At 31.9% G+C, this 23,629-nt stretch overlaps 1 long non-coding RNA gene across 2 annotated transcripts; it reads right to left on the bottom strand.

The window, feature by feature from the left end:
* Positions 1 to 17,080: 17,080 nt before the first annotated feature.
* LOC102595683 (uncharacterized) lies at positions 17,081 to 21,386 on the bottom strand. Of its 2 annotated transcripts, none has more exons than XR_001474559.1 (3): positions 21,234 to 21,386; positions 18,257 to 18,472; positions 17,081 to 17,245 (listed from the first exon to the last, which is right to left on the bottom strand). It is a non-coding gene; the product is annotated as an uncharacterized lncRNA (long non-coding RNA). The 2 variants fall into 2 exon arrangements; XR_368016.2 differs by lacking the exon at positions 21,234 to 21,386 and adding an exon at positions 19,556 to 19,669.
* Between the last annotated feature and the right edge of the window lie 2,243 nt (positions 21,387 to 23,629).

Genomic DNA, 23,629 nt, shown 5'->3' on the forward strand with positions numbered 1-23,629 from the left:
AGCTGCCCTCTTGGGCCTCTTGACAGAGTTACTTAATAGTGCGGGAATGATCAACAACATCTAGAAAAGAGTGACCCACCTATATCATAAATCAGTACAAAAAAAAATATTTTTAGTGATGAATAATATTGTCACTTAAAAATCATATTACGTCACAAAAACATTTTTGAGACAAAAACAATATGTCAATATTTCGTCCCTAAAGCATGGGTCAATAAATGTATATTGAGACAACTTAGTTTTTCGTTACTAAATAGAGGTATATTCGCTAGAGAAATAGTTTTTGTCCCGAAATACATAGTATTTATGCCGAACTTGTTTATCATAGAAATAATAAAATGTTGTAGGTAATAGTAAATTTTTGTCACTAAAGATGTTATTAAGGATGAAAAAATTGATGTGTCACTAAATATTTAGTTTTATTAGGGGCGAATTCATTTCTCTGTTTGTAATATGTATTTCGTAGTTGAACAAACATTATTTCATCACTAAAAACTATCTTTTACCTGCAGATTCTTTTATCCTTAAATGTATAAAATAGTGACAATTTTTCTTTTATACAATTTTGTAGATGAAAATGATGGTATCGTAGCTAAAAATATTTCTATTACCGACAAAACAAAATTATCACTAAAAATGTCATAATTAGCAACAGTTAGAATTTTCATAAAATACAAGGTTCATTTGTAGGTAATAATTAGGCAATTTGGGGAAAAAGTTTAATGTTGTCACTAAATGTCATATTTTTAGAACAAAAATGTGTTCGTCTCATTGCAGTCGTTCATAAATGTTAGATTTTTGAAGATAAAGTGTTGTCAGTAATCACAAGAATCATGTGACATTTAAATTCAAAGCGCCACTATTTACAAATTGTATTTAACTATGTTTCCATTAATTTATAATTTTATTAAGAGAAATTATTAAATAATACATTAATATCTAAAACATAATAGAATGTAGTGGTCTATTTGATAATGAGTATTGTACAAATTATAAATAACAACTGAGTACTTTGCGTCTAAACATTTCTCATTGCTGATGAAAAGTAAAGATAAAAAGTTTTGCATTTGGCTCACACGGATAGGTCTGAAGGCGTTTCAAATCAAGAACAACCCTTGTACCTGAAAAAATGTTGGTATTCCTGCAAATATACCTAGCCATCAAATGAACCCAATAACCATTTCAAAGCAAAAGTGAAAACCACAAGCAAATAGGAGCAGAATAAAGTAGATTCTAGCATGACATGCATTTATACAAACACTTATTCTACCAAAACTGCAATTATCAATCAATTTAATCAATCAAAAATAATTTGTACAAAATTAAATACAAATCAATTGATACTAACCAGTTTATACAAATACAGAAAAAAATAACTCAATTAACAAATACACGTGAATTATACAAATGTACCCACGAATTATACAAATGAGGTGTTAATTATAAAAACAGGGTCGCCCATAGAAACTTAAACTATAGCTACAACCCGTAAATATGCAAACTATAGCTAAGGAGCCTAATTAAGTTTATTATAATGGCTATTTTTGATATTTTTCCCCCTATTTTTATTTGGTTTTACCTTTCATCTTTTATGAGTGACCCCATAGAGAGTATTAGGGACAAGTTTATTTTTTTTAATCAATTTAAGGAACATATTACCTTCCTTGAGTTATTAAATAAACCAAAGAATTAACAACCACAATAAAAAGTTGTATCTAAAAGGGTACATTTATGGACAAGCTTCTCAACTCATCGCTAAATGTTGGTCATTAGTAACCCTTTTTCTTGTAATGTTGTAATAATAAACAAGTGTAGCAAATATAACGTTATTTTTGTCTATTATTTTTTTCGTAGAAAATAGTTAATTATTCGTCTACAAATCGTCCCTATTTAAATATTGCATAATTTGTGACAAAACAATGATTGTCACTAAATTGCATGTTGATTAGAGACAATAAAATAATCGTCACAAATTGCTTATTTATTAGTGACAAAAACTAAGGTCACAAATAAGTAGAAAATTTTGTGGCTAAAGCTTAAACCCTTTTACTACGAACTATAATTTGTCGTTGTTGTAACAAGTTATTTTTTATGATGAAACCTTTTTAGTATCCAAAATTATACCTATTTTAAGGCAAACAATAGTTTGTCACAAATTGAATGCGAAAACATTTTGTGTCACTAATCACTTAAAATTTGTTGCTAATGATACCTAATAAATGGCAAAAATTTATTTTTTGGTGGGAAACTTTTGTGGACAAAACTTTACTACGAAATTAAAAATTTCGTCACTAAAAGTATATTGCTCCATGCATTTAAACACGAAATGAAATTGTAGTCACACACGATGAATAATTAGTGACAAATTTTGTATTGTACCTAATAATTTCGCAGCTAAATATCGCATTTGTTGTAGTGCGACCATGTGCGAACGCGAGGCCAGACACTCGCGAATGAAGCAGCACGCACACGAACGTGCACGCCCAGGATTCCATTCGTTCACGCTTAAAAACTTTTTGTCTCCAAAAGCGTTTGTGGCAACGTAGACATTTTCTCCACTTTATTATAAGTTGTGGCAAAGATGTCCCTACTATATTATTTTTTTATATGTATAATTTATTAAAAATTCAAAAAAGACCAAAAACAATATTATGGTATTCCTTAAATTTCCATGGTAAACCTCTACCGCATAAAAACACTCATACAATTTTCACTCTTAATACCCATGTGGAAACTCATACAATTTTTCACCCTAAATACCCTTACTATTGAAGCCCATAGAAATTTAACCTTAAATACCACAACTTCTGAAGAATTCACAATGGGAAAGGGAAAATTGAGATCTGCACGTACTGCTTTGTTATCAATCGATGATTTGATAACTAGAGATTACCTAGAGAGGGACAAATATAACCCAATTTTTTTCAAGTACTTGGCATGATTTGTGCAGATCATAGTGAATGAGTGTTATTTGTATGAACTTCTTGGGTAATATCATTCTTTAAATCAATTCATTTAAGTCTGTATTTTAATAATTAGTGTATTATATGATTAGTATGTAGAAGGTCCTTCAATTTCTTTTCCATCTGAAACTGAGTGGCCATTGAAAGTCTCCTTCCATAGTTGCAATGGATGGATGGATTAACAAATAAAATGGAAAGAATGAATTCAAACGATTGAGTGTATCAATCACCCCGTATGAAAAGCTACAGGGATTTATGGAGCTATCAAGAGTTCAGTTTATAGAGTCAAGCAGGATCAACATTTGATTTTTGGGTTGGTAGAAAGGTGCTCTTGTGAGACTGACATTTTTTTGTTTCAGTAAGGTGATGCTATTGTTAGTCTTGAGGATATGATGATTTTGGGAGGCTTCTGTGTTTTGGGTGACTCAAAATAGAGAAGCCTCCCAAAATCATCATATCTTCAAGAGTAATAGTAGCTTAACCCCACGAAAATACGAAAGTGTTAGTCTCAAAACACCACCTTTTTACCAAACCAAAAATCAAATTTGGATCCATTTGGACTCTATAAATTGAACTCTTGATAGCTCCATAAATCCCTACAGCTTTTTACACAGGGTGATGGATAGACTCAGTCATTTGAACCCATTCTTTCCATTTTTTTTATTGATCCCTACATCCATTGCAACCATGAAAGGAAACTTTCAATGGCCACTCAGATTCGGATGGAAAAGGAATTGAAGGATTTATACAAACATCACTCATTCACTATGATATGCACAAATCATGCCAACTACTTGAAAAAGTTTGGGTTATCTTTGTCCCTCTCTAGATAATCTCTAGTTCTCAAATATTTGATTGATAACGAAGCGGTGGGTGAAGATCTCAATTTTCCCTCTTCCCAATCTAGATACATCAATAAGTGGGGTATTTAATGTTAAATGTCTATCGGCTTCAATATTTAGTGTATTGACGGTTAAATTTTATGAGTTTTCATATGGGTATTTATAATGAAAAAAATTATCAGTTTTTTTAGGCAGAAGATCTTTTCCATGGAAATTTAAGAACTACCATAATATTATTTTTAGTTTATTTTTAAATTCTAATTAATTTTATACATTTTAAAACAAAATAGTAGCAACATATTTTCCACCAATTATCATATAATTTTTGGACAATTATATACTTCACAGATCACTATAACTAATATATTGTTTGACTATCAAATATGAAACTTAGCATCGCACTATTTATGAAAGGAAAGAACAATATTTTGAGTTTTTTTGAGTTAATTGTGAAGGTTTTCCTTTAATCTAGCTCGTTAATGATATATCACTTGTACTAATTTCATGCTTCTTATAAAAGGAAAACACACTAGGGTTTGTTGACGACCACGTATATAATTGATAGGCCACACGAACATTTAAGAAGTTACATGGTCATTTTAATCTTGGAGATTGAGCTTAAAGAAATAAGTTTCAATTCCTATTGAATTCCTATGTGTGGAATGAGTAAACGATGAGAAAGAATTGTGAGGCTCAATTGATGACACCAGCCATAATGGGTAAGAGTATAAAGTATTTTTTATTAAGGAATGAAACTCGAGGATGAAATCGGAAGTGTAGAGAGGGGCATGTTGTTAGGCAGGAGAATAATTTAGAATTGTTTACAAAAAGACATACAAAATGTCTTATGCAGTCTTACCCTACATTTCTATAGGAGGTTGTTTTCTCCACTCAAACCCCAAACCTCCTCGTCACATTGAAGAAACTTTACTAATCACACCAAGTATTCAATTACGTTACCGGAGCAAGTAATTAGATAATTTACACAATAATATTTATTATTCTTTATTTATAATTATAAAGAACCATCCTTGTACTCTGATCTTATTTAATAATATTATTAGTATCTTCCACATATAACAAATAATATATATTGAGAAAGAAAAAAGGAAATAGATATGAAGGTTAGTGAAATTAAAACATATTAAAGTTAACACTTAGGAGTATTTATCATGCCAACTACTAATCAATGCAAATCAAACTTTCAATCATTTCAGATATTCACTAAAACTCTAATGTTCCATATTATCCTTCATTTTAAGTGTTGAACACTATGTTATTATTTTTATGATCACCATATTATTATCCTGAAGAAATCAAAAAGTAGAGAAATACCATAAAGACTATACAGCCAAAATAGAAAGAAGAGATTAGATATGGGCGACGTTTGAGCAAAAAATATTTCCTTAAAACTCAACATCATTTTGTATCGAAAGTTCCATATTTTATGGATAAAAATGAATTGGATTTTTAGATGTACCTATGCACAAAAAAGAAAGAGTACTCAAGGGTTCTTCCAAAACATTGTTTGAGTGCAATTTCTATAATGGACATTCCAATCAACAATAGATATTTTCTTAATCACATCCATAGTTGGTTGTATGCCACACATTGGTTTATATTACACAACTCACATCCTATGCATTTCCTGCCACGAGTATAATTGATTAGGTCATTTTTTGATTATATAATTATGTATCTTCCGTTGATTTTTTATTTAGCTATATAAATGGTTTAGACTTGACTATATATTGGTCCATTTGGTTTTAGCTAGGTTTGATTAGCCTCATGTCCACTATGAAGTGTTGTGGTGGTTACCGATGTTGTATTTTCAGCTGGTTGGCTTCCATAATGAACCATTGTAGTGGATAGGTTATTTGGATAGCACCTCCAGTTATGTTCCTTTGTTTCTCTCTCTTTCTTATTATATTCTTCTCCCCTGTCTTTATTTACATTAATTGTTCAATATCTCTTCTTTAGCTTCTTATACTATACTTGCTTTCCTTTCCTATAATTTATGTTTGATTTATCTTTTGAGCTCCGTCGGCCTATTACTAATGAGTACCTCTTATTTGTATTCATACTACACTTGTACACCCTGCATATCATAGTATGACTTCTTTCCATTAAGGTATGCCTTGTGTGGAGCAACTTTTGGATTCAGAGACTGCGGTGAACCCCTGAAATTTGTATTTGCTAATCTCCCTCTATTTTAACTAGTACTAGTCTTTTCTTTTTTTTCACATATGGTTCTGTATATATTTTTATTTGTCGTTGTACTCCTATTTTGATTAGAAGCTCGACTACCGAATGAAACCATATCTTTTGTCAAATATTTTCGTCATCATTCCTTGTATTCCCTTTATTCTATGTTTGTAATGACCCTCACGGTAAAATCTATTTTCTTGCATGCATTTACTGCTTTGCCCCTACCCATAGTTTCCTTGAAGCTTTTGTGTCTTGCTGGATTGAGTAAGATGCTTCCCGAAGTGGTCGAGAGAGTTTTGAGTAAGTTTTCCCCTTTAAAAGGCTTTTTAATTGAAATAGTTGACTTTAGTCAACATCTGAATAATCTGATGTCATATAAAAATTTTGAAAGCTCAGTAAGGTACATATTGGTCTAGTAGAATGGTTGGTTCTGGTTGTGAGGCCCTCGGCTTGAGTTTTTGTGGTTAGGCATTTCATCTTTAATGTTTTGGCCAATATTTGACTTTGGTCAATATTCTTGGTAAACGCGCTCGGATGAGAATTTTATTAGTGTGGTTAGCTCTTGAATATCGAGTTTGTTCTTGAGTGACCTTTGGTTTGGATCTCGAGGTGTTCGGGATGAGTTTGTTGTTATACCCCATTTTAAGGCACGTCAAATAGTGTACAACATATTGATGATTCCTAAATTATTTAACTTAAGGAGTTACCACCTAATTATTTTTAAGGTAAATTAGGACACTTAAATATTTATTTAAGTAATGCTAAAATTAATTCCAATTAATGATCTACTTATGTGATTCTAAATAAGGGTTCAAGTTATCTTAAAGGGACGAGATTACGCATCATTTAAAATCTATTAAATATTGTTACCAACAAAACTTAGGTTGACAAAAATATATGATTTGATTAAAAATATGACGTAAGTGAATATGAAAATATAACTTAAGAAGACATTACTAGTATTTTAAGAGAAATACCATGTAAATAGTATATATATGAATACTTCTACTATAAGTTAATTAAAGCCCTCATTCGGACAATTAATTGCAGATTTTTTTTTTATGTAGTTGAGTTATAAAGTAACGAAGCAATGAATCAAACCATCCTTTATTAGCATTGAACTAAAATTGATTCAAGCCATCTCTACTAAAAAATCGAATTATTTATACAGCTTGACCAAAAATGCAATAATATGTAATTAGATACAAATTTAGTCTTAGAAAAACTAGAAAACAGTAATAAGCTTACTCAAGATTTAAAAATATTATATACTTGAAGTTTGAAACCTAAGCATAATAAAGTAATAATATTTCCAAATTTTAAGAACGGGCAAAATTAATTTGAAAAACCTACAATTTAAATGAAATATTTTTAAGAAAATAGTTGCAGCCATTTGTTTTCAAATGAAAGAAAATAGTCAAGTGTTTAAAAAAGTGACTCTCAAGGTCTGAAGGCTTTTGAAGGTAAGCATGTAAAAAATTGGTTTAAAACCGAACGTTGAATCCTTTTATATTAAGAAAATGAAAATGTTTTGTTTTATTTAAGGGTCATTCATGCTAGTTAAACCATACATCTTGATTTCAACAAATATTCCAACAAATCATGCATTATTATATTTAAAGAAATGACTATTTTTAATTAATATAAAATTCTTATTGATAGAGTAATCTTAACTAAGACCTAAAGCCATTATAAATAGATACACAGATGACATCAAATCAAAGAAATACATGATTTTTATATACATAAATGATTAGTTGTAGATAGAATGCAACTTCTGATAAAGAAAAAAATTTATAATGTCAATGTTTTTGAGATTTGGAGAGGAGATGCAAATGAAAGACTCAGTGTGAACAAAGGATGAGTGGCAGCCAAATTTTGAAGTGTAAAAGAGTAGCTTAAAATCCTTTGAAAATTAACTTTAAAATAAGCTTTTATAGTTGAAATTAGAGTTCTTCAATTGTTGAGCAGGAATTTTAATTTCCTATTTTGAAATAAATCAAAGATAACCATTAAAGAATAAACGTTGGGATTTTTGGATGTACTTGGCATTCTTCACGTGATTTACATAGCCATAGAACTAATATAGAGTGAAAACCTCTATCCATATCTAATGAACAATGGGTTTTTTTTTATAATATAGAGATAGAGAGAGAGGGAGAGAGATAGAGAGATAGAGAGAGAGAGAGGCTCCGGCGTCTTGTGACTTATGTGGGACTTTGTTGTTGGGGGGGTAAAACCCAAAAAAATCTAAAACAAAAAGTGTATTTTAGGTAGTTAAATGAGGATAAAGTGGGTAGTAGGGATTGTGAAGAGAGATGATGGGTTTATGTTTGGGCTGCTGCATTTGGTCCCTTGTTTTTTAGGGTTCTTGTGCAGATTTGGGATATTATTTGGTAACTAAATTGTTGAAGTATTTCTTGGGTCTTTCCGTTGTTTAAATCAATTCATTTGAGCTTGTAATTTAATAACGACTGTAATATATAATTATTATGTAGAAGTACAAATATTTGAAAATTTCCTTGATGATTTATGTTAATTTAGTAAGTATGAAATTAGAAATAAAATGAGGAGAATCAATTAAAATGAAAAACAAAGTGATAGAAGTGACTTTTTAAGAAAAAAAATGTATTTATTAGTAATTCTATAAATGTGACAATGATAGTATCATAATTATAATAATAATCATGATAAAAAAAAAATTAAAATAATTTATAAGCTCAATTAAATGTATTTTAAAGAAAGGAGGGTCAAAATTGGGTATCAAGAGTTTTCTCTCTTTGACCGGAGACAATGAAAGAGCTTATGGGTAAAGAAGTTGACGTTTTTGCTAATTTTTTCCTAAGCATATGTCACGACCTGACTACCTGATTCATAATGACACCTACTAAAACCCACAAGTAGATAAAAAGACCCATTCCCAGAACGAGAAGTAGTGGCTATAACGGTGGAACTGCATAGAAAGTAATACTACAATAAGAAAAGATAAAAACAAAACCAAAAAGTATATATAAAGGAAACCCTACCCAAACCTGGAAGGCACGAGTACAAAGTTGTCTTACATGATAAATACAAGTCCCAAAAGTGGACCACAACAAGCCATCTCAAAGGCAAAAGGCAAACTAACATATGTACAAAAGGAGACATGTTGGTCCAGGACACCAAGTGCTCACCCTCGTCTCCGATATCCACAAGCTACAAAAGATGGCACGAACGATTACTGCTTGTAGTTGGTACTAGAACTTGCATCACGAATAGATGCATAGTGTTGCATAAGTACTAAAACAAGGTACTCAGTACGCATCATAGGCTGACTGATCAAGAAAGGTAAAAAATATCAGAAAAGATAGATTCTAGACAAAAATAAAGGTCGAGGCGAATATGTAAAGAAAGCACACAAGGATACAAAAGCAAATCTAAGTTCTTCTACACAAAACCTAACTGACCCTATAACCCCAGAAGTACACTCTTGCGCAAGTTCAATAAACTCTAAACGGACCCCATAAGCCTGACATGTACAAAGAATACTAAGTCCATAAAATAGAAGAATAACCAATATAAGAACTCCAAAACATCGCATTCCAAGCCCAAGTAACCAAGAACTAGTAAAGTCCTAGTTCGGATAGGAAGAGTGGCATTCAACCCAACTAGTCAACTCCTAACCTCGCTAGAAAAAGAGACAGTCAACCAGACCGCCTAGCCATATAGTCAACTTCTAGGGGCGTAAGCCACCCAGCTAGGAAGAGTGACTCGGCGGCGTGTCAACTCTATAGAGGATCTCATATATCTAGGTTGCAAAACCTGTCTACTCCTAGGGCTGTCAGCTGCCAAGGTAGCAAGAGCGCCCAGGAGGAATTCAGTCCAAAGAGAATCTCATATAGGCTCCAAGCCATCATGGATCAACGTCCACACCCAATGGTATCACAAAAGGCTCCAAGCTAGAAGAACTCCAATACAAAGAAGGTCCATAACCTCTAGTAACGCCTCTGAGTTGCAAAGGTAAGGAGAGAAGATAGAAGGGCTAACAAATTGGGAGAGAAGACAGAAAGCCTAAACTAAAGCTCTTCTTATGAGACCCAAGTCTGATATTCCAGTGAAGAAGGACCTAGTCCATCTGAACGACGTAAGAGACATCCAAATTTCACAAGGTGCATTAGTCTAAGGAAACATCAGTCTATCCTAGAATAAGCCCAAAACATGTTGAGAACAATCAAATATCCTCCTTAAAACAAATTAAAAGGGACAGTAGTCGTAGTCAATAAAAACCAAACGACAAGTCAGGGTCGAATCCCATAGTGATTGGTATATCATTGAGAATTCTTTTCAGGAAATTCAGATTGTAAAATTTCTGAATCCTTAAAGAAAGAACAGTTGGGTGATTGAATCCACCAATTCAATAAAAAGATTTGGTTATCAATTTTCACAGTTAAACTAGACCGTAGGACCTCCATGGAGCCCTAGATGGGTCGTGAAGTGGACCACAGTCCGTTATGGGGCTCATGACAAGGAGGCGGAACCTGCCCCAAGTAGGCTCCCTCCCACGGACCCTTAGACGGGCCATGAAGAGGGAGACGAGTTCTACAAGTGGTCGTGAAGAGGTCAAGTTCAGTAGGGGTTCTCCTCGAGCCACTTGTCAAGGACAACAGGCGTCAAAACAGCCCGTGAAGCTTCACACAGACCATGAAGTCGTTTGTGAAGGGTTTTCATTAGACTTAGAGTTTAGGGTCAACTTTAAACAGTCATATCTTTTAGCACAACATAAATTAGGTGGCCAATTACCTAACAATTTAAAGATCTCTGAGTCGTATTTCCAATGCCACCGAGTTTTCCTAATTCCAAACTCAGAGAAAAAAGTTATGCCCATAATATTGAAGCCCTATCGGGTAGAAATTCATCACGGCCCATTTGACGGGCTATGGTAGTGCATGATGGGCCGTGAAGGCCTGCTTGATGCCAATCCGGCAATTTTTGGTCAGAGACTTTTGGATCATTTCCCCAATTGTTTTAACTCAATACTGTGTCGTCTTTCCTTCTACCCAAAGCCCTATATATTGATTTTAAACCCCCAAATCTCGCAAAGTAAATACATTCTCTTAAATTCTCAAAAGAAGATCAAGCTTTTCCTCTCAAATATTTCTCTCTCTAGAAGTTGAAGAAGAAAGCTAGGGTTTCGGGATCAAGCCTCCTAATCCTCTATTGCTTCCATGCTTTTTGTATCAAGGTATGATAGTTTTTATCGAAGAAGCCCTTTCATCCACGGAGTTCCCAAATTCTCCAATTTACAAAGTTAGAATTCCCCAATTGAGTTAGGGTTTTCTTCCGTGTCATGGGTTCTTTTCAATATTGATTTATTTGATTGATTTACGAACTTATATGCATGAGTTGAAGTATTGTCATGTTTTTAAGTTGATTTCCCATGAACCCGTGGATAACCCATGTTTTCTAAGCTATGTTTATATAATGTGGGTCTTGAACTATGAAAGATAAATTTATGAAAGTATGCATGTCTTCTCTTTATGAAATAGATGTAAACGAATTTGAAGATGCATTGACTTTGAAGACATGATGAATCTTATGAATTATTGAATAGAATGCATGTTCATGGAAGTTGTTATAAAATATTATAGTGTGGATGTCCACTACACCAAGAAGTTACTCTTACCCATTATCTCCATTACTTTTCTCCATTTTGAAGATAACCAAAACTTCCAACTTTATAACCATTATTTTTGTAACCTTTCACTTTCATAACCTCCTCCATTATATTCATGTTAATGTCATGTTTATGACTAACCTTTTGTATGCCTCTATGTTACACTATAATAAGGGTTCATGTTGTAAACACTAAAAGACTTGGAAGAATAAGAAATACTTTCATATCTTGTCTCTATATTTCTATTGTTTTCATCTTCTATATTTTTCTTTAGTTTAACAACACATTATCGGCACGATTGTTCTACTATTGAAGGATTGCAGCAAAGTAAATATAAAGAAGGTAAAAATATTTGTGTTTTTCCTCTCGAAAACAAGGTAAATTACTATATAATCTATTTTATATTTTACTTTTGAATATGCATCATTAGTTTTCTTACCATCTCAAAATCATATGAGTCCAGCAAGTTGCTTTTACTTTGAGCAAACTTTTAATTTGATCACTTATATATTTAAAAAGTAAAATTAGTTTTGTAAGTTAATAATTTGTAAAGAAATTGTTCTTTATGATCTTGTTTTATTAAAAGATAAGTTTTTGAGTTATGTGACATATACATATTGATTGAATTATCATTATTGGTTACTTTTGTACCTCTTTATTTTTCTGTATCTAAACATTTACTTGTTGAGTTATTAATCTATTATTTGTACTAAAAAACCTTGTTTTGTGGTTATTTTAAAATGGTTAGTAAATTATGATAATCTTCATAACAATATTGTGAGTGACTATTTAAATGTTTTAGTTTATTTTTACTTGGGACTTTTATTTGGTTCCAACATGTTGTTCTAATTAATTAGTTTTGTTCATTTTTATTCAATTTTATGTCAAATTTAGATTATATTTATGGTATTGAATATTTAATTTTTGGTAATGTATTTGATTTATTAAGACACTGGTTGAGGGTAAGACGGTGAATTCAGGTTTCACCGCACCAAGTGGGTAAGACATCGAGTTAAAGTCTCGGTGCACCATGATAACAAGAAGTTGGGTTCAAGTCCCATTGATTTATGACCAAAGACGTCTTTATATGGGTAAGACATTGGGTTGAAGTCCTAATGCACTATAGTGATGATATTATGATGACTAACATAAAGTTTTATACTCTTGACTAAAAGTCATGAAATTTACCCAATTAATTTGCTCCATTCTCTTATGTGAATGTGGTAGTTGTGCATAATATGTCCGAAAAATGACAAGTAGTTGAATGTATGTATGGGTGTAGTAAAATTTTAATGGTCATCATTGTGGTAATTATAAGGAAGAACATTATGGCTTCTTAAGATGGTCCTTCAAATGTGAAGGTGATTTTGTCCATTAAAATGATACGAAAGGTTATTGGACACATTGTTTCTTAAGATGCTCCTTCAAATGTGAAAGTAATTTTTTTCCATCAAAGTGGTATGAGAAGTTATTGGGCACATTGTTGTTGGTGCAATCCCAATTTGAAAACTTTTGTAAATCCTCCATCAAAATAAAGGAATACAAAGTGCTAGTACATTTGTACATTTGACCTCTTAAACTGATGTTGAGGTGAGTCACATAAATTTGATAAATGTGAAAGCATGAAAATGTGTTTCTAATAAAAACTTATGAAGCATGTTCAAATGGTTATGGTCCATTTCTTAAAGAAAATGTGACTTGTGTTCTTATGGATAAGAACATGTTCATGTATTGTTGGATAAATGTCACCTCTCACCTCTACGGGAAGTTTGAGAGATTGAAAAGAAATATTTTGACATAAATGGTCATTTAGTCATATATTTTAAGTACTACACAAATATTGTGGGTATGTTAAATTATGAACTATTGAAGGACAAAAGAAAGAAATAATTCTTTCCAATAAAGGTTGTGGTTATGACCAAAATAAATATAGTTGTTTGGTAACACAAATTTGTCATTAGTTGTCAAGAAATAAGTCTTGCATGTGATAATTTTAACCATGATAATAATAATAATTTTCTCCTTGAAGGAGATGGTCACCATAAGAATGGCGTTGTGAAATTTGTGGTAGTACACAAAATTAATTGAGAGTTTCGAAAGGGCTAATTTGTTACTATCCGGAGGAATGAAATTGTTCATAATATTGAGGTTGTAGTAAGTCTCAAAAGAAAATTTTTACGTTTCGGAAGAATTGAAAAGAAAAAAAAAAATTATATTGAGACTATAAATTATGGGAAGATTTAATATCTTCAAATTACTACAACCAAGATTTAATATTGCATGATGATGGAATCACATACAAAAGTAAACTAGAAGTTTACTAGAATAAATATCAGTTGGCATAATCTGTTGGCCATTCCGATTCAAATGTGATGCAAAAGAAATTGAGAATTCATGTGACTATATGTTTGAGGAAATAAAAGATTCTTCGAGAATTCTCTTGTGTTGCTTGTTCTCATGATAAAATGATCATTGTACCAGCTAAGGTTGGGATTATATCCCTTGAAATTATTTGGAAAATATAAAGGTGAATATAGGCCCGTTCACCTGCCATGTGGACTATTTACTATTATGATTTAATAGATGCATCTATGGTATGGTCACATGTGCATTTGTATCAACTTACAAATTAGTTTTTGTAAGGTTGTTTGCTCAAATTGTTAAATTAAGAGCACAGTTCAAAACTATAAAATTATGTTGATGATACTGGTTGGTTTAGCAGAAATTGTTTGCCTCCAATTATAGCTAGACCACTGATTATGAGAACAAATTTCTCAAATAAAATTTGGTATGGGATGAGTTTATTTAACATGTATTCATCAAGCCCAACAAGGTTCTCCCATCACAATTGGTTCAGGTCAGGAACCAAATAATTTCCATCTAAAAAAAATTTTGATGTGTGCACATATGATTTTTTTGCTCCACCATGCACAAATATGGATCCCCAAATGAGATTGAGGGTAAATGTTAGATTTCCTAACATTAGGGGGAGATATGTGTAGCAGCTGAAAATTATGTGTGGGGTGAATTATATAAATCCTCGTTAAAAAAATGTGAACTTGAAGTACAAGAGATAATTCATTTGAAAAATGTTGTAAATAATTTGTCAGATGTATTTGCTGATCCAATATTTTAATTAAGCTGCAAATGCTCCAATAAAATAGTCCTTGAAGGACAGAGTCTATGGTACGCCAGAAGCGTGATAGACCAATCGATTACAAACGTAAACTCTTTGAGGAAGGAGAGGAGCAAATTATCAAAATGATCATGCTAATGAGGTAAGTGTTTTGAAATAGAACTATGACATAACAGTTCATAAAATCTTGGCAAAGGTTCAAGTACCTGGAAATGATGAAAAATGAAGAGATATCGATAAGTTATGTCTATTGGAATCGATATTAAAATGACCGTCGATGGTATCTTGGATATGAAGTAGTACTCAATGCTATAAATGTTTACGAGGATCTTAAGTTCGAATTTGTCATATAGTGTGGATAGATAAATGATTGGCACTATTCAAGTAAATTCTGTTTTACTTAGAAAAGTGATGATTTTGACCTAATAGTTCATGGAACAAAATATAATGTCAGTGTAGTACACATGAATCATTGTGTGAAAGTGTAACCGTAAGATACAAAGTGCGGTTTGTGCCTCGGGGCATAAAAAGTTTTTGAAAAAATCCTGACATTATTAAATGGAGATATATTCTCCAGTGGTAGATGCATAATGAATATGAATAATGAATGATTATTATGTCTAACTAGATGATGAAGGTTATATGAAAATCCTTGAAGGATTTAAAAGGTCTTAAAGCAATTCAGTTGAGTACCCAATGATTTTGAGATTGCTTAACACAGAGAAATAATCTTTTTGATCTCATGCAAATGATTTAAAATGACATGTATTAGTGCAATTGGTGCCCTTATATATTGTTGGTTATGCAAATGTTAGAAGATTATTTGATATACATAACGAAAATTATGTGAAAGGATTGTCATAGTATCATTCAAGTTATGACAAGAAACTAACAAAGCAAGTGACTCAACACATAGAAGATGTGCGATTTTCTTTCAGAAGAAAATATGAGCTTCAATAAAATTGAAATGATCAATCTCTGAGTCAGAAATGATCTGATTGTGTAGATGCAGAATATTTAGCTGATCTGCATAAAGCTCGATCGCAAAAGGACTATTTATTTACATATGGAGACAAAACAATATCTTGGCATTTACAGAATCACATTAGTAACCACTTCTTCAAATCATGCAGAAAGAATATTGATTTATTAAATAAGTCGGAAGTATATTTGGTTGGAATCATGATATATCATATTCAGAAAATATGTTATTTTCTTTTGAAAAGGATATTTCAGCCAGCATATACAAAAATAATATATAGCTCAATTGAAGGGAGGATACAATCAAAGGAGATCGAACAAAACATATTTCACAAAAAGTCTTTTCCACACATAATCTTCAACAAAATGATGAGATAGATGTTCAAAGACACATTCAAGTGATAATATTGTAAGCTTATTCACTAAGGATTGGCAACATCAATATTTGAGAAGTTGTGATATAAGATTAGAATGCATCGTCTTTGAGATATCAAGTAAAGTTTTTATCGGGGGAGAAAAATACGCGTTGTACTCTTTTCCTTAACCATGGTTTTAACCCAATTGGGTTTTCCTGGTAAGGTTTTTAATGAGGTAACATTCAAGCGTATTAAAAGATATGTGTACTCTTTTTCCTTCACTAGGATTTTTTCCTAGTAAGGTTTTAACGAGGGATATTCTCGATGGATATCCAAGGGGGAGTGTTATAAAATATTATAGTGTGGATGTCCACTACAATAAGAAGTTACTCTCACCCATTATCTGCATTACTTTCCTCCATTATGAAGGTAACCATAACCTCCATAACCTCCAACTTTATAATCATTATTCACTACAAGAAAAATGTTCTGTAGCGAAGGGAAAAATGGTCCCTAAAGGTGCATTTCTGGTCCCAAAAGGTCATTAGCGACCGAAAAAAACTGGTCGCCGCCCGTCCCAATAAGCTTCTTCGCTAAAAGCCATCAAGGACGAGAGGGAATGGCTGGTCCTTAAAGTGTTTTTGCGACCAGTTGAAATCTAGTCCTTAAATATCTTTTCGGGACCACTTTTCTGGTACCTGATTGATAATTTTAGGGACTACATTACTGGTCGTCAATGGCTTTTGGCGACCAGTTTTTCCCTGGTCGTTAAGCTATTTCTGTGATCTGCTCAAAGCTGGTTGTTAGTTCTCACAACCAGATTATCAACCATCAATCTTGTCTATATTCAATTTGCAACTACAAAATCAAGTTATTAATATAAAAATGTTACTTTCATAAATATTGAAAAAGTAATTACAAAAGATGATAAGCATCAGATATTAGAACTGTATAACAACTATGTACGATAGTCACTGTATTTTGTACATAATATCTTACCAAAAACCTATATAGCTATTATCCCTAAACTGCACCTATAACATGATGGTCGTGAATTTGTTTCTTCCTCAAAAAATTGCTTCTTGTAAACTTCAATTTTTCATAACCTGTAAAAGTAATAAAATTCATTTAGAAAAGACAAAGAATCAACTAGAAAATTGGTTAACCTTATAGCACAAACTATCAAAAAATTTCTTATTACAAATAAGATTCCAGTGACAAAATAATATAAGAATGCAACAATGTTGCCTTCAAAAATTTGTACAAACTCTACATGTGTAACATTCATTATCTATTTTAGGTTCTTCCTACTAGCTAGTCATACCATAGTAGTGGTCTTTTAATAGGTAATCTAATGATAACTCGCCTAATTTCTTTATGTTTTTGACACTTCAAGATTACAATTAATCTAGTTCAACTTCTAGCTTACATCTAGCTATCTATAAACATGAGAAACTACATTATTGAATCCTAATTTATATAAAATAAAATCCTCTTCACTCACATCAATTCTCAAGTAAAAGAACAGATTGTCTTTTTTTTTTATGCTTAGTTATTTTCTAGATTAACCTTAGAGCTATTTTTACCAAATCATCATAAATATGGCCCTGGACAATAGTAGATGTTCTATTTTCTCTTGATTAGTTCATGGAAGTGTTGGCTTCACTCCTATAGTTGCTCGTTTGGTGTATTTATTATAATGTGAACATCAAAAATATTTGATGTCTCTATTTTTTTTTTATGCATCATAGAGTTTATGATCTCAAGCATAAAGAAAACTCAAAGGGTAATTGTTGTTAAACTAAAATATGTTTCAAACAAGAACAGGGAAAACTAAGATTTCATCTTTCTCTAATATGCATGCAATATCTACATTGAAGAAAAATAATATATGAACTTGAAAGAAAATAGAAACAGTTGAGAGTTCATTTGGTGATTTCATATCTTATGTGGAAGGTAATGTCACTGACGAAGAAGTTATAATAGAACCAGAATCAATTAAAGTACATGTCAACATTTCATTTAAGTAACAATATTAAATTGAGATGTTATAAATAAATTATCAATCAAAGGACCATAATATGAATGAAATTACATAACAAGGTACTATGACAAACCTGTAAACTTCATGTAGAACAATGTTCCTTTAGCAATCACTCTCATTGTTTCTTGTCTACCTCCTTCAGCACGTTCTTAAGAGCCTCTTGGATTGAGTTACATTTTACATACTTAGCATGTAATTGTCCTCTTCATTTGTTCCATAAATCTTTTACCCATCGTGAAATATGTTAGCGATAAACATCCATGTCATCACTATCAAATTTATCCTGCAACTAATTAAAGAAACATGATCTCAACCAATATTCATATCATCACTTTCAAGTAATTCTATTTCATTTAGTCAAGGAGTGTCAAGGGAAAATTGTTCTAACACACAGAAAAAATGTGTATGCATTTTAGTAGTTCTGGGACAAACACAATCAATCGGTTGCAAATTTCTAAGAGTAAGAGTTTATGGTCCAAATTGCCAAAAGTACACATTCAGGGTGCAAAATGCATTCTATTAGGAAAGGTTTTTCTAGAGTCGTGGCTGCTATTCAACCGACTGCTTTTGTAAAATTCAGTGTATTTTGCTGCTAAATGCTCTTGTTAGTATTGTTTCTTCCCAAAAGAAGAAGAAAAAGAACAATACCAACAACAACAATAAAATCAGTGAAACAGAGGTTTTTACTTTCCAAAAGAAGAAATTTATATTTTTAAGTTAAGATTTCCTTCAAAACTTGTAACTTCATAAATTTCGAATTTTGTAGTATTCTGTTTAGACACCAATGATTACAGCTATACAAATTGAAGATTTTACAGCAAGATTCTAAATCAGTGCAAGGAGAAGGAGGGGTTTTATTTGCCATCAAATTATTCATATACCTTTAATTAGTGACTAATTCTAGCTCTAAGTAGTACATCATTTTTTGAAAACAGCAGAGACATGTTTAATGGAGTTACATTGGACTACAATAAATATCCACGACATTAGTTATGACATTCTCTTCAATACTTAGTCTTGAACCGAACCGTCATGCAATAAGAGCTACAAAAGCTTCACACAACAAACTTGTTGCAAGACTCTACAAGTTTAGATGCCTTTCCCACAAACCTCCTCTCAAGCTCAAGCCCATCCTTAACTGTGACTTCACAGAGCTATTATCTCACAAACAAACTTAGGAGATCATATTATTTTAATTCACAGCAAATTACAACTTCTGAAACATTAAGAGAATGCATATAATTGTTGAAAGGACTTGATAACAACATAAACTCTTTTTACATGGTTACTATTTATCACATGAATTACATTTGTATCTCTATGAAGATGGATAAAACTCTATAACATTATCTTACAAGCTAGAAATGCTTACATGAAAATACTCTTAGAAGAACAAAGATTCTTGAGTAAGATGTTGAATCCAACCAAGAGACATGAGTTGTATTCCTAGAAATAGTAATAGAAAAAATAAAACTTCACATGGAAGTAAGATTTCTACTTGATATTCTTCCATTCAAATTTAAATTTTCTATCAAGTTTCACATATCCCGAGAATGAATAAGGCATTATAACATGTTAATGGATAAACACTTAATCACATTCAAATCAACGAATACAACAATCTGATAAGTTGACAAAAATTACAATACATGCTATAAGTGTTTATTTTTAACAACAATGTAGAGAGGAATCTTAAGGTATAAGAGGACATTAACTTTAGCTACAGTGAAATATACCATTCTGAACTACATTTGGAACCTAGTCTTGTTTTTCCTACTAAAAAGAAAAAGGTAAAAATACTATCTGGAAAATAAACAATTTGACCATTTTCATATTTATGGGGGTTCCCTAATATAAAAAAACCATAACTGTCTTCTTTTAAATTACACCAAAAAGCCAAAGTTACATTATACACACTAGAATGTTTCATTCTAAAGAATTAGACGTTCAAACTATCATGGTCTCTAATGTTAAATCGTGAATCATCATTAGATTTTAAGTAATTAGGTAGCATGATTTCAGGTGAGAAATAGAACTTATCAAACATGAAACTTAAGAGGCATATTTTCAAATGTCATTCAGATACAAAAAACATTGATGAAATCTAGAAATTCTAGGAGAGGAAAGAAGCGTACAAATTCACTTCCTAGTATGGAATGCTAAAAACTTACAAGGCCAAAAACTTTCTTCATAAACACACAATAACATTATGTGTAAAGCTTACAAAGGAAGATAAATTCTTGTGTAAAGATCCAAACATTCATAATCCATTCAACAACAAGACTTTTGAAAGAAAGATCAAATGAATTAACTTGTCAATAACGAATATCCAAAAATAAAACAAAGAAACATTTAGTCATACCTTCTAAAAAACAAGCACACATGGTTCATTTGTTCAAAATGAGGCAATTCAAGAAAAAGAAAAGAAACATACCTTCTCATTAAGTGCAACAATTATAAATCTAAAATAACAAAGAAAGAAGGCTAAAATAGGATTAATAAAACAGGAAAAGAAGCAAGAAACAATGACAACTGAATAAGGCAATCATATATTCTAACAAAATTTGAAATCAAACCCAATAATTGAATGCATGATAAGTACAATTGCACCAAGTCAAAGTAAAAATAAGATAATAACACTAGTGTACTGAATCTACATTCAAAAATTGTATATAGCTTCATTCCCATGACCCCCAAAATAAAAAAATGCCAATGAATTAATCAGGTAAAAAGACATGTGTAGACAAAAAATTCTATTCAAACCAACAACTAACAAATCTGATTTTTCCAAAAGTATTAAAAAACTTTCAACCATGATTTATCCCATAGCTACCAGCCACAATTTCTCTCTCAACAAGGAATGGGCGCTGTAAATGACATTTTAATTCTTGAGAAATTGAAAGAGGATATAAAAGAGCATGCAAAATAAATAAATAAAATAATCATGAGAAACAAATAACATATGAGAAGAAGAGAAAAATCATAGTATATGGGTTTTGTATGGGTCAAACGCAGTTGAAAAGAATCCGATACTAAAATGGCAAACCTACAAGAAATTCGATTGTGGGAAGACCCGATGAGATCATCATGCCGAGAAGTCTTTGGCCGCTAATGTGATATCAAGTTCGCAAGTTGCAAATCATGATATTGAGAAGGCTATGTGTGAAGTTTTAGGGTTTGAGAGATGAAGGATTAGAGATCTAATTTGTTGAATGGGATAAATAGATATTTTAATAGAGTAGCGTTTTAGTAATATAGGACTATTTTAACCTTTTATCAATTTTACATTGTTTTTAATTTTATTTACTATTTTGTTTTGGAGGAAAAGTGTGGTGGCGCTGATTTGTCCCGCTTATAAAGAGGATTTGGGACCAGATAATGATAATTTTAAGGACTACATTTTTTGTCTTCGCTGACACAATAAATAAAATTTAGAATAAGGGACCAAAAAAAAATGTCGTCCCTATTAGTATAGTTTTAGAGACCAGATTTTCAGCTCATCCCTAAATGTTGGTCCTGAAAAGGCATTTTTCTTGTAGTGATTCTTGTAAAATTTCACTTTCATAACCTCCTCTATTATATTCATGCCAATGTCATGTTTATGACTAACCTTTTGTTTGCCTCTATGTTACACTATAAATAGAGGCATAAGTTCATATTGTAAACACTTGAAGACTTGGAAGAATAGGAAACGCTTTCATATCTTGTCTCTATATTTCTATTGTTTTCATCTTCTATATTTCTTGACTTATTTTGCTTCAGTTTTACAATAGAACTATGTTTATGACTTAAGAAATCTTATAGATGAGATTGTCTATATGTTCTATGAAGCTTGGCCACATGACATGAATGACATCTAGATTTTCCCTCAATGCTTTTAGGGCTATTTTTCTAAATTAGGTCTTGATTAGTATGATATCTGGATATGCCATCAATGATTATAGATCATGTTTTCAAAACTATTTCCATTAGTATTAGGGGTATCTCTAGCATGAAGTGAATAACTATGGGCCTTAAAAGCTATTATGAAAAGATCATGGACAGTGAAAGATTTTCTCACGAATGGTCTAAGGAGCTATTCTATGATAAGACATGTGGAGACTACCCATGTATCTTAATGATAAGCTAAGTCAAGACTTAACAACTATTTCATGGGATTTATGCTTAGCACCGAGAGGATATTGAGATGGAAGCTCCGCCGTGTTGAGGTCGGGTTTCTAGAAGCAATCTCATTATCCCCTACCTGTGTGCCCCCATAGGTTGATGGTCTAGATAGACATAACTAGAAGATCCACTTTAGCTCAACAATGGTCCTACCTTGGCAAGTAGGACATGCCTTTTCGGTGTGGGAGACACCAGGGGATCGTGTTATATCTCACAAGGTCTTTATGTCAGCTAAGGCTAATTCCCACAGTAATGAACTAAGGTTACTTCAAGAAGTATCTCACATGTGTTCAAAGACGGTTTTACTTTCATTAACCACATTTTATGACTCATGTTTTCTAACCCCCATATCTTATGTATTGAGATGGTCTTTGCATATCACAAATATGTCCTTTTTAGCATAATTTCATACTTTTATGCATGGTGATCACACTTAGTGCTTTTTTTTTACTAACGCATACTCTTGCCTACATTTTCCAGAATGTAGGGTCCGGCAATTCAGATTTGCACTTCTGTGGCTAGGGATCTCATATAGAATATTGAAGATTGGTGAATCCTAATGTTACGAGGACCAAGCCTTTACATCATTATGCCTTTACTTTTATTTTTTGAACTTGATCTACGGGTTACGCTCCGATTTATTATTATGTACTAGATGGCTTTGAGACGATGTTTATACTTTCCCTGTTCTCTATAAAACTTTTATATGTTGAAACTGTCTTTTAAATATTTGATGTTATATTATCTTATATGATGAGTGCTAAGTGTCTTGCATGAGGCCTTTCGGGATCTTATACGTCTTGTTACGCCTAGGGTCTACCTTGAGTCGTGATGCTAACAAGTAATCTAGGGGTGTGGAGATGGGAAATTGATGTCACATATGGGTCATTGTGATTCTCTATAGTGATGAAAATTCATGAATAGGCTAAGTTATCTTCAATGATGCTAATCATCTTTCGATCTCAAAGAATCATCTCATAGAATTTTCATTTGGTCTCATCTAGATGAGAATCTAAACAATCCAATACCTTACTATATTCTCTCTATTGATACAGAAATAGGGAAAATAGATCCGACCCACGAGCTCTATTTTCAAGTAAGTTACAAAAATCACACCTAAATTTCTAGTATTGGATAACTACCCACTCTAATAAATCTCTTTTGAGCATCGACCAGAGATCAGAAGTAGGAATTAAGTTAGCAACCTTAACCAATAAATTAACCCCATGCTAATTAGCTCAAATTCATGTATTAACATCTGCAAAAGGAAGCATAACATAAT

This window comes from Solanum tuberosum, unplaced genomic scaffold (assembly GCF_000226075.1).
Source record: "Solanum tuberosum cultivar DM 1-3 516 R44 unplaced genomic scaffold, SolTub_3.0 scf00218, whole genome shotgun sequence".
NCBI classification, from domain to species: Eukaryota; Viridiplantae; Streptophyta; class Magnoliopsida; order Solanales; family Solanaceae; genus Solanum; species Solanum tuberosum.